Consider the following 15,400-nt stretch of genomic DNA (forward strand, 5'->3'; position numbering starts at 1 on the left):
GCTGGAGCGTCAAGCCGACCAGTACCAACAGTTCCAAATACTTGGCGCGCCAGCGGTGCAAATGTATTAATATTGAATTTAGGAAACCTGTGTTGCGTTTATCATAGGAGGACCGATTCAGGGCGCCAGCAACTTGAAGGAGGGGTGGGAAAAGAAGAGAGGAATTTTCCTGGCCGGAGCTGCAGTAGACTATCATATTTTTACAAGGTTTGCAGCGTAGCGATCAGAAAAGCAGCAAATTTTTGTACTTCACAAGCGGATGTTGTACTCGAGACGACAACGCAGAAATAGAGCAGTCCTAAAGCTATCTTACTGTGTCAATAAAATGAGCAAACCTGTTGCCCGGAATCTCTAAAAAATGAACTGCACACATGTTGAAAGTGTTCTGCAAGTGCATTAGCCTGGTCTTCAAGTATTTCCACTGCTGCGCTGACAAAGGGCAAACTACATCTCTAAAGTTTACGTATTCGTGACCACACCTTGACAACTCTCCCTTTTCACCTCACGGCGCACCTGCTAGTCAAGAGCTTTCGCCAGTTTAAAAGATATCAGGCTATCTGATGTGGGGTACCGACGAAAGGTACTCCATGCCTTGTTCTGGGTTTCTCAAGCCCGCCAACAGTCCCAGTTTTACCTGCGCCCGTTTGTGTTGCGTGGGGAACCGAATACCAAAGGAACGTACTTTTTGGTGGCGTCTAGGGTGTGCGCCGTGATGAGTTCAGTTGCTTCGCCCACATGTGAAGCTTGGATGTCTCTGTGAATGTATTTTAGTTACTTCTGGCTTCGTCGAAATTTTCATGGGAAGATAAGCCATTAGGGCTTCTCGCTATGTATGTTGGTGTGGTTGGGGAGTGGTCACTACAGTACGGGTTTATGCCCACCTCCGCTTGTAGAGATGGAAAGTGAACTGTAGAGTTATTAGCCTGGTCGAGGTGTGTAACTAGGCTGTTTCTTAATAAAAAGGCATGCTCCTGATGATGTTAAGACGTTTTCAATGAGGCGACCTCAACCATTCGTGCGAGAAGAACCTCAGACTGAAGTATGAGCATTAAACTCGACTACGAACTTTTACAGCTAAGGTAATGATCCATCTCAGTGTCAAAAGCAGACCTTGATAGTGGTAATCAGGAGGGGTGTAGGGGGAGCAAAGTGTTAGTAATGTATCAAAAATTACGGTTCGAATCACGACAGCATCAAAAGCAGTGTAAACTAATGCACGACCGGCTAACAATTTTTGGGCGACGATGGCCACGCCAACACATCACATTGTGCACACATCCGTGTCTTTGAAAACCAGGTAACTGTTGAAGAAGTTGACGCGTTGGTTGTTGAACGTGTTTCTTGTAAGCATATCGCACTTGTTTGGTTCGCATGCAGAATCGCCTTATGTCATCTACATTTTGCAGTAGGCCCCGCATTGTCAATGTGACATGTTTTATTAAGCTATTATGTATAGTCAAGAAAAATTCGAACGTGTATTCATCATGTGTGGTCTTGCGAGGCTGTACTTCCTGGGGAGCTTTTTAACAGTGCAGCTGTTGTTACTAGTCGTAAGTTCGCCGTAACACGAAAAAATACTAAGAAAATACTGAACACTTGGGCCTGTGCACTGCGGCGACCGCTGAGTCCCCAGCTCGTGTAGTGTCTTTGGCTGATTGATTGATTGTGGGGTTTAACGCGCCAACGCAACGCAGGCGAAGAAGTGCGCCATAGTGGAGTGCTCCGGATTAATTTGGACCACCTGGGGATCTTTAACGTGCGGCGAAATATCGTACACATGGGCGTTTTGCTTTTCGCCTCTATCAAAACAGCGGGCGCCGCGGCCGGGAATCGAATCCGCGACCTCGTGCTGAGCAGCGAAACGCCTTAGCCACTGAGCCACCGCTGAGCCACCGCGGTGTGTAAGTGTCTTTCGCAAACAAAAAAAAAAAACTCCACAGCTCTGGTCAAGCAATACCGCGCATGTAAAAACAACTTCATCGCTAATGCGAAAGGACAAAAAGACACTCAGCTTGGGTAAGGACACCGGGGCCACCACATTCTCAAGAAACCGTTATGGATAATCGGAGACATGACTACGAGTGTGCCACTCCTTCCAAAGACGATTTGCAGATCTCAAGCTCTCTCGATTTTGTGCAACGGTCCAGCAGCTCATGGATGCCCGACGCTACATCTGGCGATGCCAAGACGTCCAATGCCACCCAGGTGGTTTTGTGTCTTTGGACGTTAATTTCATGTCGCGTACTTAGTGAGGAGCTCCTGCGACGGTATTTAAGCGCTACAGAATTCAACGACGTGATGAACAACTCATGTACGTTGTTTTCCGCGACGATGTATCCGGCACATCACGGCGCTACAGGCGGCTTAAGCTGGCGACAGTAGGAAGTCGCTAGTATTCGTGGTTTCCCTATCTCCAGCGTTACCACATATAAAACAGAGTTTTTATTTGTGGCCAGCTGTTTTATTTTAGCATCGCGGCGATATACTCTCAGAGTGGGTTATTGCCGCGAACCATACCTTCTCATTTGTTTACTTGTGTTTTTTGCCGTGTGCCGCCGCACCAGGTTGCCCCTTTTATGTTCCAAGAGAAGACCATGCTTCCCTCTTTTAACAGCAGAGCTGTTTAACCTGACCTTTGTCCGTCCGTCGCGCCAAAAAACCTCGAAGCCTCAATAAAAAGTTGTGGTTGGACGAGGTCCAGCGAGTCGCACCCGCGACCTTCATGCCATGAAAGCGGCCACTGGGCCACCCCAAAGCCCACAAGGTGCGGGGTTCGCATCGGCGGGGAACAGTAACATTTGCAGCCAATGGGGGAAAAAACGCTCCCCGTGGTGAGAAAAAAACTGGTTCCTCGTATGAGGAAACCGTCATTTATCCCATTGAGTTATCGTTGCATTCTGGGCGCACAGCATTTCCTTTCAGTTCGTAGCGCTGGCGTTAGCTTGGGCTTGGCCGCGTGTTCGAGTGCGTGCTAAAGCGGTTCACGTTGGGAGAGATGTGAAAGCTTGCGGGAGAAACGATCCGGGCCACATGCCATGGAGAATTTTCATCGGCAAGTACGAAAATAACTGTGAGGTGCAATGGCTGGGTCTCCGATAAAGGGAGAGAAGATGGGAGCTCTCCCATTTCTCCAGCCTTGCACCACCAGTTTAAGCTGCGCAAATTTTAAGGACGATAGCCTTTCTTTGGCTACTTAAACCCAGAAATTTTGGACTGCCTCTCTGTATGTGACTCGATTTATCCACCCTGCCAAAGTAAACTAGATATTGCGCACTAGTCTTATCTGCTCACAGCCAAACGTAAACGTCTAAGCCCGGTTTATATGTCCATACTTGTGTACTTTCTTGAACAAGAACAAGACATTACGCGAATATAAGACAGGAAATTAGTACACAAGGGTTATTTACAGTGTTCCTTTATTAAAAAAATCATGGATGCTTGGTTTTTCGATAGCAAATGATATACCACATCTACTGCGGGAAATCGCCGCCTGCTGTTGCTCGCGCCACCTCCTGGCGGCATATGAAAAATCACGCGGCAACAGCAACGAAAGGTTCCTCTTGCTGGGTTCCACGTTTTGATTGGAACGCCCGTGGAGCGCGGCCACGTGGTTCTATAAACTTTGTTGTAGGCTTCATCGATTTACGCGCGTCTCCACCGTATTGCAGCGCTGGCATCGAGGAACCCGGCCTGTAGCAGTGAAACTAACTTTGTAAATAAAAATCGCGTTGCGCAAACCTTTAGTGTGTTTACCTTGTGATGAGCGCGACGGTACAGGAACAGCATGAGAGGTGAGCGGGAAAGCAAGGAGGGGCATTTCTTTGGCGAAAGGACTACCGTCTTTTGACGACATTTGCAACGAAAGGAGCAGACACGGCCCATTTTTTTTGTTTTTTTATGCCGCGCAGGCTATTTTAATTTGATAGGCCGAGTGTTTCACCCTGTTGTTACGAGACCAGAATGTTCTTCGATCACCGTGGTTCTTGATCAATTCTATTTCTTCACAAAAAATAGCGCGAGAGATAAATGCCTAGAAAAAAGTCCCGGCATTGGATTCACCGACGTTTATCTGTGCATGTTACTCTGCTGCCTGCTTCTTCGGCATTTGTGTTTCCTTTAAGTTCATTGGAGCACAAGTTGGTCCAATAAGTTTGTTTCTACAAGATCCCACGTTGACCTTGGCGCCATAAAATTTTTTCCTGACCCTGAGGATTCATTACTTAAAAGACGAATGGAAAAGCAGGAGGTTTGGCGCAAAAAAATGTAGTACGCTCACCGAAATTACAAAGTACAGGCAAGGAAAGTGAGTACAGGCATATTAGCGAAAACAAGAAAAAACCAGAAAAAACGAAAACAAAAGTCATCGTGCTTTTCCGAAGCTGCGCCTAGATTTCTGCCTCTGTCAACCCTTGTAGCCGATGCGGCAGCCAGATTGACGTAGTGTTTCAGGAGGAAGTTTATAACGACAACGCAGTCAAAATGTTTGTCTTCCCACTTGACGCCAAATACATTAAACATATAGATACAGTATCGAGGACCAAATGGGACTCATAAAATGGTTCTTGCCTCACAAAACGGACTTGGAAAAGGCAGTTAGGAATGTATGATTTCGGGCTGCAGTTATAACTGCCATGTGACGTGAACGTTTTCCTAACATTTTTAAGTATATGGTGTCAAGTGCGGAAGGTCTAACATGGATAGCAGAAGTAAGCCCTGCCAATTGCCTGGTAAAGTATGGAGAAGTGGACACCCTAAGTTCATCTTGTGAACAAAATCATATCGCTGAATAAGGCACACTATTGCCGGAAGCATAAAAGGAAATTGCGCTGATTCTCACAAAAGTAATATTGGAGATACGGTCACAGAGCTCTAAGTGGTTCTTGACTGTTACATCAAAAGGTTTTGTTTCTCAAGGTGATTAAGTTGTTTTTTATCATTCTCTTCTATAATATCTGTGCAATTATTTAAAACAACTTTCTAGATGTGAGCCCCTCCGTGAAAAGTCGAGAGGGTGCTTGTTAGTTAACCAAACACAACCCATCTAACATTTTAAATATTTTAGCAATATTTGACCAGATTTAGCGGAACCCCCCAATGGAGCACGTTCTTGCAAAGGAAAATTAGACATCTACGTAAAGCGCACTCGTAGACTAACAAAGGACAGCTATACAGCTTTCTCAGAATGTTCACAATTGAAGATTTTGAACTGCAACAAGACAAATGTCTCTTCAACTCTAAAGTTTTTAAAGAAAAAGTGTAAAGCTTTCCTCTGTGGCCGTACGGCTGCATTTCAAGTGGACGTCTAATTTCACTTTACCGGCGAGATACAGAAAAAAGTTTTAAATCCATATACGGAGTTTTTTTTTTGTATGCACCAAAGAAGCCGTTGGAACCTTTTAAGCCAATCACCTGAGATTTTAAATGTGCCCTAGAAAGAAACTCAAAATTTCCTGAAGCAGAATTTCTTAACAGTAAACACCTGAAGCACAACACTCTTTATATAATTTTAACTTTGTGGGCTTCTTAATGCAGTTGTTTCAGTAGTCACTCTCCAGAAACCCACAAAAGGGCTGCATAAATGTCCTTTCATGGTGCCTAACGCTAGCTGTCAAAGCACTTTGACGCATAATGTCTGCACCAACACTAAACATCTTTTTTTATTTTCCCACAGGAGCAGATGGAGAAATAACATGTAAGTACATAAGATTTCCCAGTTTTACTGAGGCGTTTTATAAATATTATATGAACTTTCGTTCCCCATAGTAAGAAATCCACAAATCAGAGGATGTCGTTTCGCCAACGAGAAGTATGGAGATGCGCTTCGGAAGCTTGACGGACAGAGAATCCAAGTTGAAGATGGAAATGATAGGCGAAGAAGGAGGTTCCAACAAAGACGTGAGAAATATTTCAGCTCATCATGTACACAATACCTGCAGGAGTTGTATTGTACGCAACACCCGAAAAAGCAGCCTTCCGCGTCCTCTCGTTGTAGGGGAGGACAAATATTTTGCTTGCGTTCGTTGCGGACAATTTATTGGATTAGTGTTTTTTAAAGCGGACGGCCAAAGTCAATTATGCCTTCTTGCTACTACACCGTCGTGCAAAGTCACTTCCTGCTGTTTACTACTAAATATATCTGATTTTTGTGTCTGTCGTCAAAACGATTACTGGCCAGACTCGCGAACAATTGCAGTTCTACGAGTTCACACCACATGAGACCATATAAATCACCTTTCATTGCAGGGCATTCTTTTGTCTCTGCAATTATTTTACTTCGAATTGCATGCCTTCTGTCGAGGTTAAATATCTGGTTTAAGTACAGTACAAGCTGCCCAGAGGAGTAAATTGCAATGCATACCGCTTCGGCAACAAACCAAACACCAAATAAAAATAAATATTTATAATGTGCGATTCTATACGGGTTCATAGTGACTACCGCAAAAAACTCTACGCGTAAAACGCTACCTTTCTGGTCGTTACAAAGAGGGTTGCTGAAACAAAATAGTGTCTTTAGAAGCAAATTTTATTAGCGTCGCTGTTGTTACTAATCGTAAGTTCAGCGTTGCAAATTAAAAATACAGATAAAATTCCGAGCGCTCGTGATAAACGACTAGCCTCCTGGTTAGGTCAGTTGTTAGAGTGTCTGCTCCGGTTAAGCGGCGGTGCCGGGTTCGAATCCTGGACCAGAACTAATTTTGCTTCAACTGCGAAGTTTCTGAGGGAGCTGTATAGCTTTCCTTTGTAGCCGTACGTCTGCATTCAGGTGTATGTAAAGCTTTAGTTTGCAAAAACTTACTCTGCCTTGGGGATTTTCCCTACATTTGGTCTATTAACACCTGTCCTTCACTGCGACTTGTTGATGAATTTGATCTCGCGCTAGGAATGACTAGCCTCCTGGTTAGGTCACATGTTACAGCGACTGCTCCGGTTAAGTGGTGGTCCCGGGTTCAAATGCTGAACCAGGACAAATTTTTCTTGAACTGCGAAGTTTCTGAGGGAGCTGTATAGCTTTCCTTTGTAGCCGCACGGTTGCATTCAGGTGGATGTCAAACTTTCCTTTGGAAAAACTTACTCCACCTTGGGGTTTTCCCCTAAATATGGTCAATTAACACCTGCCCTTCACTTCGAGTTGTTGATCAATTCGCTCTCGCGCTACAAACGACTAGCGTCCTGGTTAGCTCCGATGGTAGAGCGACTGCTCCGGTTAAGTGGTGGGCCCGGGTTGAAATCTTGGGCTAGGACGAATTTTAGATGCGAAGCAGATCTTGCTCGGGGGGATGTCCCGCGTCCGTATCCCGTCCGCAGCGCCTCTGATGATGATTGTGGCAGGATGCACCTAGGCATTGGCCAACCGAAAAATCCATCACCAGATAGCTTCGCGTTCAACCACCGCCATCATCTTCCCTTAGGGAAACCGCTGAAGCAGAAGAAGGAGACGCAGCTGCGAAAAGCAGGTCGTGTACGTTGCTCTCCGCCGGTGCACCGACGTCAACAACCTTTACCTCACCAAAGCTCACGGAGACTACCGATTCTAGCCAAGAGACGACAACATTAACAAGAACATGATGGACGAGTTTCGGCGCCTGGAGAACCACCGTCTAATCACCGTAATACAACAGTACTTGCGTGCCTTTGCCACCGGTGTGGACCCGGACGTGGAATTCCCCTCGGCGCTACTAAACACCAGATCACTCAACATAAAGGCAACACAATGGAACCACACGGAACCCCTATGATGCTTCGCATCCTCACCAGGGTTCTCCACTGGAAGATGATGTAATTTTTTTCTTCAACTGCGAAGTTTCTGAGAGCTCTATAGCTTTCCTTTGCAGCCATATGGTTGCATTCAGGTGGGCGTAAAACTTTCCATTGCAAAAACCTACTCCACCTTGGGGATTTCCCGTAAATATGGTCAATTAACACCTGTCCTTCACTTCGAGTTGTTGATCAATTCGCTCTCGCGCTACAAACGACTAGCCTCCTGCTCAGCTTAGATGGTAGAGGGAATGCTCCGGTTAAGTGGTGGTCCTGGGTTGGAATGCTGGACCAGGACAGATTTTTCTTCAACTGCGAAGTTTCTGAGGATGCTGCATAGCTTTCCTTTGTAGCCGTACGGCTGCATTCAGGTGGATGTCAAACTTTCCTTTGCTTAAACCTACTCCACCTTGGGGATTTCACCCTAAATATAGTCAATTAACACACGTCCTTCACTTCGAGTTTTTGATCAATTCTCTCTCGGGCTACAAACAACTAGTCTCTGGTTAGGTCAGTTGGTAGAGTGTCTGCTCCGGTGAAGCGCTTGTCCCGGGTTCTAATCCTGGACCAGGACGAATTTTTCTTCAACCGCGAAGTTTCTGAGAGGAGATGTATAGCTTTCCTTTGTAGCTGTACGGATGCATTCAGGTCGATGTAAAAGTTTCCTTTGCCAAATTTACTGCACCCTGGGGATTTCCCCTAAATGTGGCCAATTAACACCTCTTCTTCACTTCGAGTTGTTGATCAATTCGCTCTCGCGCTACAAACAACTAGCCTCCTGGTTAGGTAAGTTGGTGGAGTGTCTGCTCCGGTTAAGTGGTGGTCCTGGGTTGGAATCCTAGACCAGGACAAATGTTTTTTCAACTGCGAAGTCCCTGAGGGAGCTGTATAGCTTTCCTTTGTAGCCGTACGTCTGCCTTCAGGTGGATATAAAGCTTTCCTTTACCAAAACTTATGCCATCTTGGGGAGTTCCCCTAAATATAGTCAATTAACACCTGTCCTTCACTTCGAGTTGTTGATCAATTCGCTCTTGCGGTACAAACGACTTGCCGCCTCGTTAGGTCAGTTGGTAGAACGACTGCTCCGGTTATGCTTTGGTCCATGGTTCGAATGCTGCACCAGGAAGACTTTTAAAGCAAAGATTTTTACCTCTACCCCCCAAGGGTTCTTTTGCGACCATTGGTGTCAACAAAAAACTCCCCAGAACAAATAAACGAATTCATCCCACCACCAGGAATGGAACCTGGAACTAATAGAGTAATAAAGCCAGACCCCGTTCTATCACCGATTTACCTACGAGCCCAAGCGGAGAAGGGCAAGAGAAGTGGTGCACTGACCAAGCACATCTACGCGTTTAACCCCAGCGTTCTCGCTGAATGCCACGCGATAGCAATAAAGGAAGCTCACACTAACCCATGACATCTCACTTTTAGTACACCAATGCGGTAAACACTGACGCGTCCAGTGTTCATGTAAAAAATCTCAGATCCTTGTAGTCCACCCTCACGCCAAACGACACCTCAAGGTGTCGTTTTTATTCAAATACTCCTTGAGGGCCAGGCTATCACTCCAAGCCCCAGCTCAAGACCCTGGGCCAACATCTTCAGGCCAACACCAAGAGTGACGTATCCTTGCAGCACCTCAAACACAGCATCAATCAAATCATACACATGATCAGACGAGTTGCCACCAAGAAGCGAGGCCTCAAGGAATCTGATCATTTTCGATTAGTTGAAGCTTTTGTCCTCTCGAGAACCACTTACGTCAACCCCATGTCTTCTCGTCAAGGAGAACATAGAGGGGCTTTATATAATGATTAGAAATGCGGTTGAGCAAGCCATTTCCCTTCTCATGAGTTCGTCATCAGAGAGGCTGGTTAGCACGGTGCGTACAACATGGCGGAATAGCTGATAGAGGGCCAGAAGCTCCAGAAGCTCCAAATAAGCAGAACGGCGGCGGGTCGCCGCATCCTTCACGAGGTTGGCTCGGCAGCAGAGAATGTCACTTCGCTTGATGTACTCCCGGACGTTTGGCGACAAGAACTAAAGATGCTCCCTTTCCGTAGGAATATGAACCCCTCACACGACGAGGGTTGCCGACAAGCACGGGCTCAAGCGCTCAACACCACCCTCGGTGGGGATCATGCAGTTATCTACACAGACCCTCCCTACATTAAGGGCAGCAGTACGCCATCCTCGTGGCTACCTCCAGTACCAACCTTCTTGCTTGTGCCTCACTCAAAACCGAAGACATTACGGCAGCAGAAGAGGGAGCCATCGCCTTGACTCACTCAACCAGAGGTTCGTAAGGTAGTCACCGATTCCCAACAAGCCTACCGGAATTAATAGTTGGGTTAGGTGTCCCAACTTGCACTACGTGTGCTAAAACACCACTCCTCTAATGGTTCCATTTAGCTCGCCTGGACACCCGCTCACGCTTCCATGGAGGGAAACTACTAAACCCACCAAGGCTGCTCTTTTTCCTTGTGCTATGGAGCTGCACGAGGACAGTCACCCGCTCGTCTCGTTCAGGGACAAAACGCAGCATTATCGACTTCTGAGACAGACCCTACCTTCTCCTTACCCTGACCTTTCCATAAAAAATTAGCCCACCTTCCCGCGAGGGGAACCCTGTGGAGACGCGGCGCATCTTGGGGATTCGGTGCTGGAACGACCGCGGCTATGACGCAACGTGGCGCGGCTATGACGTTACACAATCCACTTTAATCCAATCCAATCCAAATCCAATCCAATTTAATCCAATCGAAGCCAAGCAAAGCCAAGCCAAGCCAAGCCAAGCCAACCCGATCGAATCTAATCCAATGCCCCTCGCGAGAGAGTGTTCGCTATCGGAGAGGAGAGGGGGTGAGCGGTGGAGAGCGCACCTCGCACGGCGAGGAGAATGGGGAGGGGTGTGGACGGACAACAACAACGCCGTATGGAGGGACAAGGCGGGTGAATGAGATGCAGTCGCATCTAAAACAACAAACTACTCTACGGCTCATACAATCCGTCTCCTTCCAACACCTGACGCGTCTTCACTTAAGGCACCCGAATCACTCCGATGCTTAATTTAAATTTTGATCAGAAGTAGGAACAGTCTGCCACATAATCGGGGTGCGCGACTTTAGCCCTGGGCATCCTTTTCTCTTTCCGTCAACTGCCGCACAAGAGCAATGGGATATGCTTTTGTCCAGCCCCTCTCTGCCTATTCAGTTTAAGCTGGTGGAGAGAGCACAGGCGGTGCGGACTGAGTATGGGCTACCGTCAAGAAGAACCCACTCCCTTGGGCCGAACTGTGGGCCGTTCAGATATCTCAATAGATGTATTGTAAAGAAGATAGCCGATACCTGGGTAGCCGGTTAGAGAGGGGCTTATTCACGGTCGAGATGTGCACATAGCAAGAGCCGAGAGCAGGGCTCCGCAACACCAGACGCCGAGCGTTCTTCTGCTACTTCCTCATTGTACAGCGATGCACCCCATACCAGCATAGGCGGATAGCGCTGCGTTAGGTCGACTTGCTCTGAGGCGTCTGCTCATACTCTTCACTACAGCATTTACTCCTACTCTTCCTTCTCATCATGCTCCTCCGTCGCCTCCGTCCGCGACGGCAGAGACGGAGAAGTGAGATCGTCTAACACCGGGTTTGAGCTTTATTTTATAAAAAAAGTGTTTCCACTCATGTGCTACCCCAATACAACTCAACCAACCACCGTTCATGCATCATCCAATTATTTAACATTACCGAGAATACCTCTTACAAGTAATATAGGGTGTGGTTAAGTGCATTTCACTGTTCACTGGTTTCACTATTTGTAGTGCGACGTGAGTGAATTTAAGTGTCGTTGTGGGTGCCGTTCTGGGGAATCGTTGTGGGTGCCGTTCAGCTTTGCTTTCCAACCACATTCACAGGCTAGATTGGTGCTAGTTTTTTTCTTCTTTTGTGAAGTTTCTGAGGGAGCTATATAGCTTTCCTTTGTAGCCGTACCTCTGCATTCAAGAGGATGTCAAACTTTCCAGTGCTAATGCTAAAGGTGAAAAGCCAGCCATCTCGGGAGGGGGGGACCGCGGCAGCGGCATTCTCTAGAAGCAATTATGAATCATTGGCGACCGGGTTACAAGTGTGCCAATCCTTCTGGAGATGGCCTGCAGATCCCGCAACCGGTGCCTCGAGTCGATGACGAAGACCTGAAAGTGTACAATGCTGAGGATGCTTTGCATCCACCGCCCACCACGAAGAATAGGACGACCTCTTTGATGCATGTGGCGACGATTACTAGCACCAGAAATATTCAAATAAACAATGATACTGAATGCTAACTATGTGTCCGGCAATGCTCACAAGTCACCTACAACAGCTTCGCCTTTCAAGTCTTGCGCGTCAGTGCAAGCTTCCCTGGCTTTTTTGCAAAGCGGGTAACTGATTGAGCTCAATCTTCCCACAAACTCCGTGTGTTGCGATGATTTCTTCTGTTAAACAACAGGTAAACGTATTGCCCCAGTTTTGGGTCCAGCTGTTAAGCGCCGTCTCAGTGGCTTCACGGCATCCTTCGCCTACCATCTCGTTGTAATCAGAGAACGAGGAGGACACCGAAGACATAGCCAGAATGAAGGCGGAGAGGAAGAGTATGACTGACGTTGAGAAGGAAGCGATATTCTGAGAGGGCTGCGCGAGTCGCACTCCCCGGCGGCAACCGGCTACGAAATAAAACCACAGTGGTGCTCTCCGGGGCGTATTCGCCGATGTCGCGATAACTTCCTAAGGTGAAGGAAGGTCTTTGTGGACCTCTGCCGCTAAATGAGTCCCCGGAGTGGAAGCTAAACGCCGCGGACGCCCGAATTTAGAGATGCGAAACATCAAAGCAGCTTGTATGCGCCGTCTCTCCGAAGACTCCTGATTTCGCGCTCCGCTGAAACTTCGCATCAAGGAGTAACGTAATCATCAACCAGATTTAGTTGCATCTTCAAAAATATTAATACCTCTACACTAACTAAACCACGTCTGCATTTTACATGCATCCGCATACGCAATATATTAGGCCGGTAAGGTTTTTTTCCTGTCATATTTAGGTATTTTTTGAAGTGTAAAGGAAACTAGTGCGTTTCTAAGCTGATATTTCAGAAAAAGTGCAACAAGCAATGGCTCATCAGCATAACCAACTCTTTACATCAAGGTTAGCCGTCAGACCGCCTCCGTTAACAAAGGTAGGAAACACATGGGTTTTAATGGGGCGCGAAATGGGAAGTGAGAAACTTTGTTAAATCCGCTAATTCGTTGCATTGAGGTTCGTTACATCCAGAAACAACTGCACTTGAAATGGGAAATTTGAAAACTGAGGAGGAGATCCCAGAGCTTACGGCTGAATCAGCCTCTTAGTTATCACCAAGCGCTCATATGTGTAGAAGGAAAAACAATACAAACGAATATTGTGTTCTGTATATCCCTCTTTGACGATGCCTCGCTGTTTCTACAAAAGAAAAAAATATGCGTTTGTCATATTAACATCTGTTCACATGTTGGGCTCTTCCTTACGTTCTAGGAAGAAGTATGATGAAGCATCAACTCACAAGTTCTCCCTCTCGATGTATATTAAATTCAGTAATTCTAAATTACAATTACCCATTAAAAACGCTTGCTTACTTCCTTGACGGTGTCATCTGCTTCTTCCTAAGAGTAGCCTGAAGGTAACGTGAATGAGCGTGGTCTTTACAAAGACGGAAGTAACTCTGAGGGAAAGAATAGTTCGAGCCTATTCGTCGGATTTCTTGGAAGGAGCGCCCGGTACATGTAATACTAGAACAAGACGGACGTGCAAAGTTGGTATTGGGGCCTTGCCTCTTGGGTTATGTTTCACTTTTTTTATTTCATTGCACGTGTTGTAGAAAAAATCCCATGTACGACATGTACACAAATAGATGACAAGCAAAATACTGCTGTATTTGTCGTTTCTTAAGGCAAAGCCGATGTACCAAGTGTTCTGTGTTTTGTTTTGTTTTTTATGTCTCTTTACGAAAACTCAGGAGGCTTCACATGTCTTTCCAGCGCGAGGCGTTAGAAAACGAAAGTTTCTGCTTGTGGAGTATTAGGACACGGTTAAGCTACAAAGCTGACCACTTTCAGCGCATGTTGTGTACATTATTACTCACCGTTTTTAGGATCAAAACATGGCTTAGATGTAGCGCGTGTGCGTCTGGTCACTTCCACATGAATATTGAGTGGCATAGTTACAAAGAAGCACCTGTTTCAGGATCACTGTACTGACACTAAAAGTGTGTACGTGTATGATTGCGGATTTCTTGGAGATTTCACCGCAAACGCTGAAGAGATGGATACAGAGAAAACGTTTACTCGTATATTTTATCTGAAGGCTGCAATTTCTATGCCACGCGTAAAAGCGTCGCTCGTCAGTACGAGAGAGCGGAACTTCACGCACAAAATATCAACGTTATAGGCGTTTGTAAGAGGCACTGAAAAGTGTAGTTTAGGCATATCATCATCATCATAGTCACCAGCCTATCTACGCCCACTGCAGGGCAAAGGCATCTCCCATTATTCTCCAATCACCTCGATCCTGTGCCAACTGTGACCAATTTATCCACGCCAACTTCTTGATCTCATCTGCCCATCTAATTTTCTGCCGCCCCCTGCAACGCTTGCCTTCTCTAGGAATCCACTCTGTTACCCTTAATGACTAGCGGTTATCTTGCCTTCGCATTACATGCCCTGCCCACGTCCACTTCTTCTTAATTTCTACTAATATGTCTTTAACACCAGTTTGCTCCCAGACCCACTCCACTCTCTTCTTGTCCCTTAATGTTACACCTTTCATTTTCCGCTCCATTGCCCGCTGAGTCGTTCTCAATTTAAGTTGAACCCTCTTAGTGAGCCTCCAAGTTTCTGCCCCGTAGGTGAGTACCGGTAAGATGCAGCTGTGATACACTTTCTTCTTCAGCGACAATGGTAGGCTGCTGTTCATTATCTCAGAATGTCTGCCATATGCACCCTACCCCATTCTGATCCTTCTAATTATCTCTGCCTCATGGTTGGGATCTGGGGTTACAACGTGGCCTGAGTAGATATATTCGCTTACCACTTCCACTGCCTCGCCACCTATCTCAAACTGATGTGCTGTCCCGAGGTTATTAATCATTACTTTAGTTTTCTGCATAATAATTTTCAGGCCCACGGTTCTACTCTGTGCGCCCAGTGCGGAAAGCATGCTTTGCAATTCGTCCCCCGAGTTACTTAGCAAGGCAACGTCATCAGCAAATCTGAGGTTACTGAGGTATTCTCCATTAACACTTACTCCCACCTGTTCCCAATTCAACGTTCTGAATACTTCTTGTAAGCATGCTGTGAATAACATTGGAGAATTTGTGTCTCCTTGTCTGACACCCTTCCTTATAGGTATTTTACTGCTCTCCCTATGGACGATGATGGTAGCAGTAGACCCATTGTAGATATCCCCTAGTATTCTTACATAATGCTCATGTACCCCCTGGTTCCGTAATGCCTGAATGACTGCTAGGGTTTCGACCGAGTCAAATGCTTTCTCATAATCTATGAAGGCTGTATATAGGGGTTCAGCATACTCAGCGCACTTCTCTATCCCCTGATTGATCGTGTGAATATGGTCCATTGTTG

At 46.3% G+C, this 15,400-nt stretch overlaps 1 long non-coding RNA gene across 1 annotated transcript in view; it reads left to right on the top strand.

Annotated features, from left to right (window-relative positions):
• Positions 1–15,400, top strand: part of LOC144142462 (uncharacterized) — a 34,236-nt gene that overhangs the window by 6,533 nt on the left and 12,303 nt on the right. Inside the window, exons 2-3 of the long non-coding RNA XR_013316991.1 lie at positions 5,672–5,692; positions 5,764–5,895. This is a non-coding gene — a long non-coding RNA (uncharacterized LOC144142462). The remainder of the gene's footprint in view (positions 1–5,671; positions 5,693–5,763; positions 5,896–15,400) is intronic.

This window comes from Haemaphysalis longicornis, unplaced genomic scaffold (assembly GCF_048455015.1).
Source record: "Haemaphysalis longicornis isolate Haplotype H1 unplaced genomic scaffold, Haemaphysalis longicornis Haplotype H1 scaffold_6, whole genome shotgun sequence".
Lineage (NCBI taxonomy): Eukaryota > Metazoa > Arthropoda > Arachnida > Ixodida > Ixodidae > Haemaphysalis > Haemaphysalis longicornis.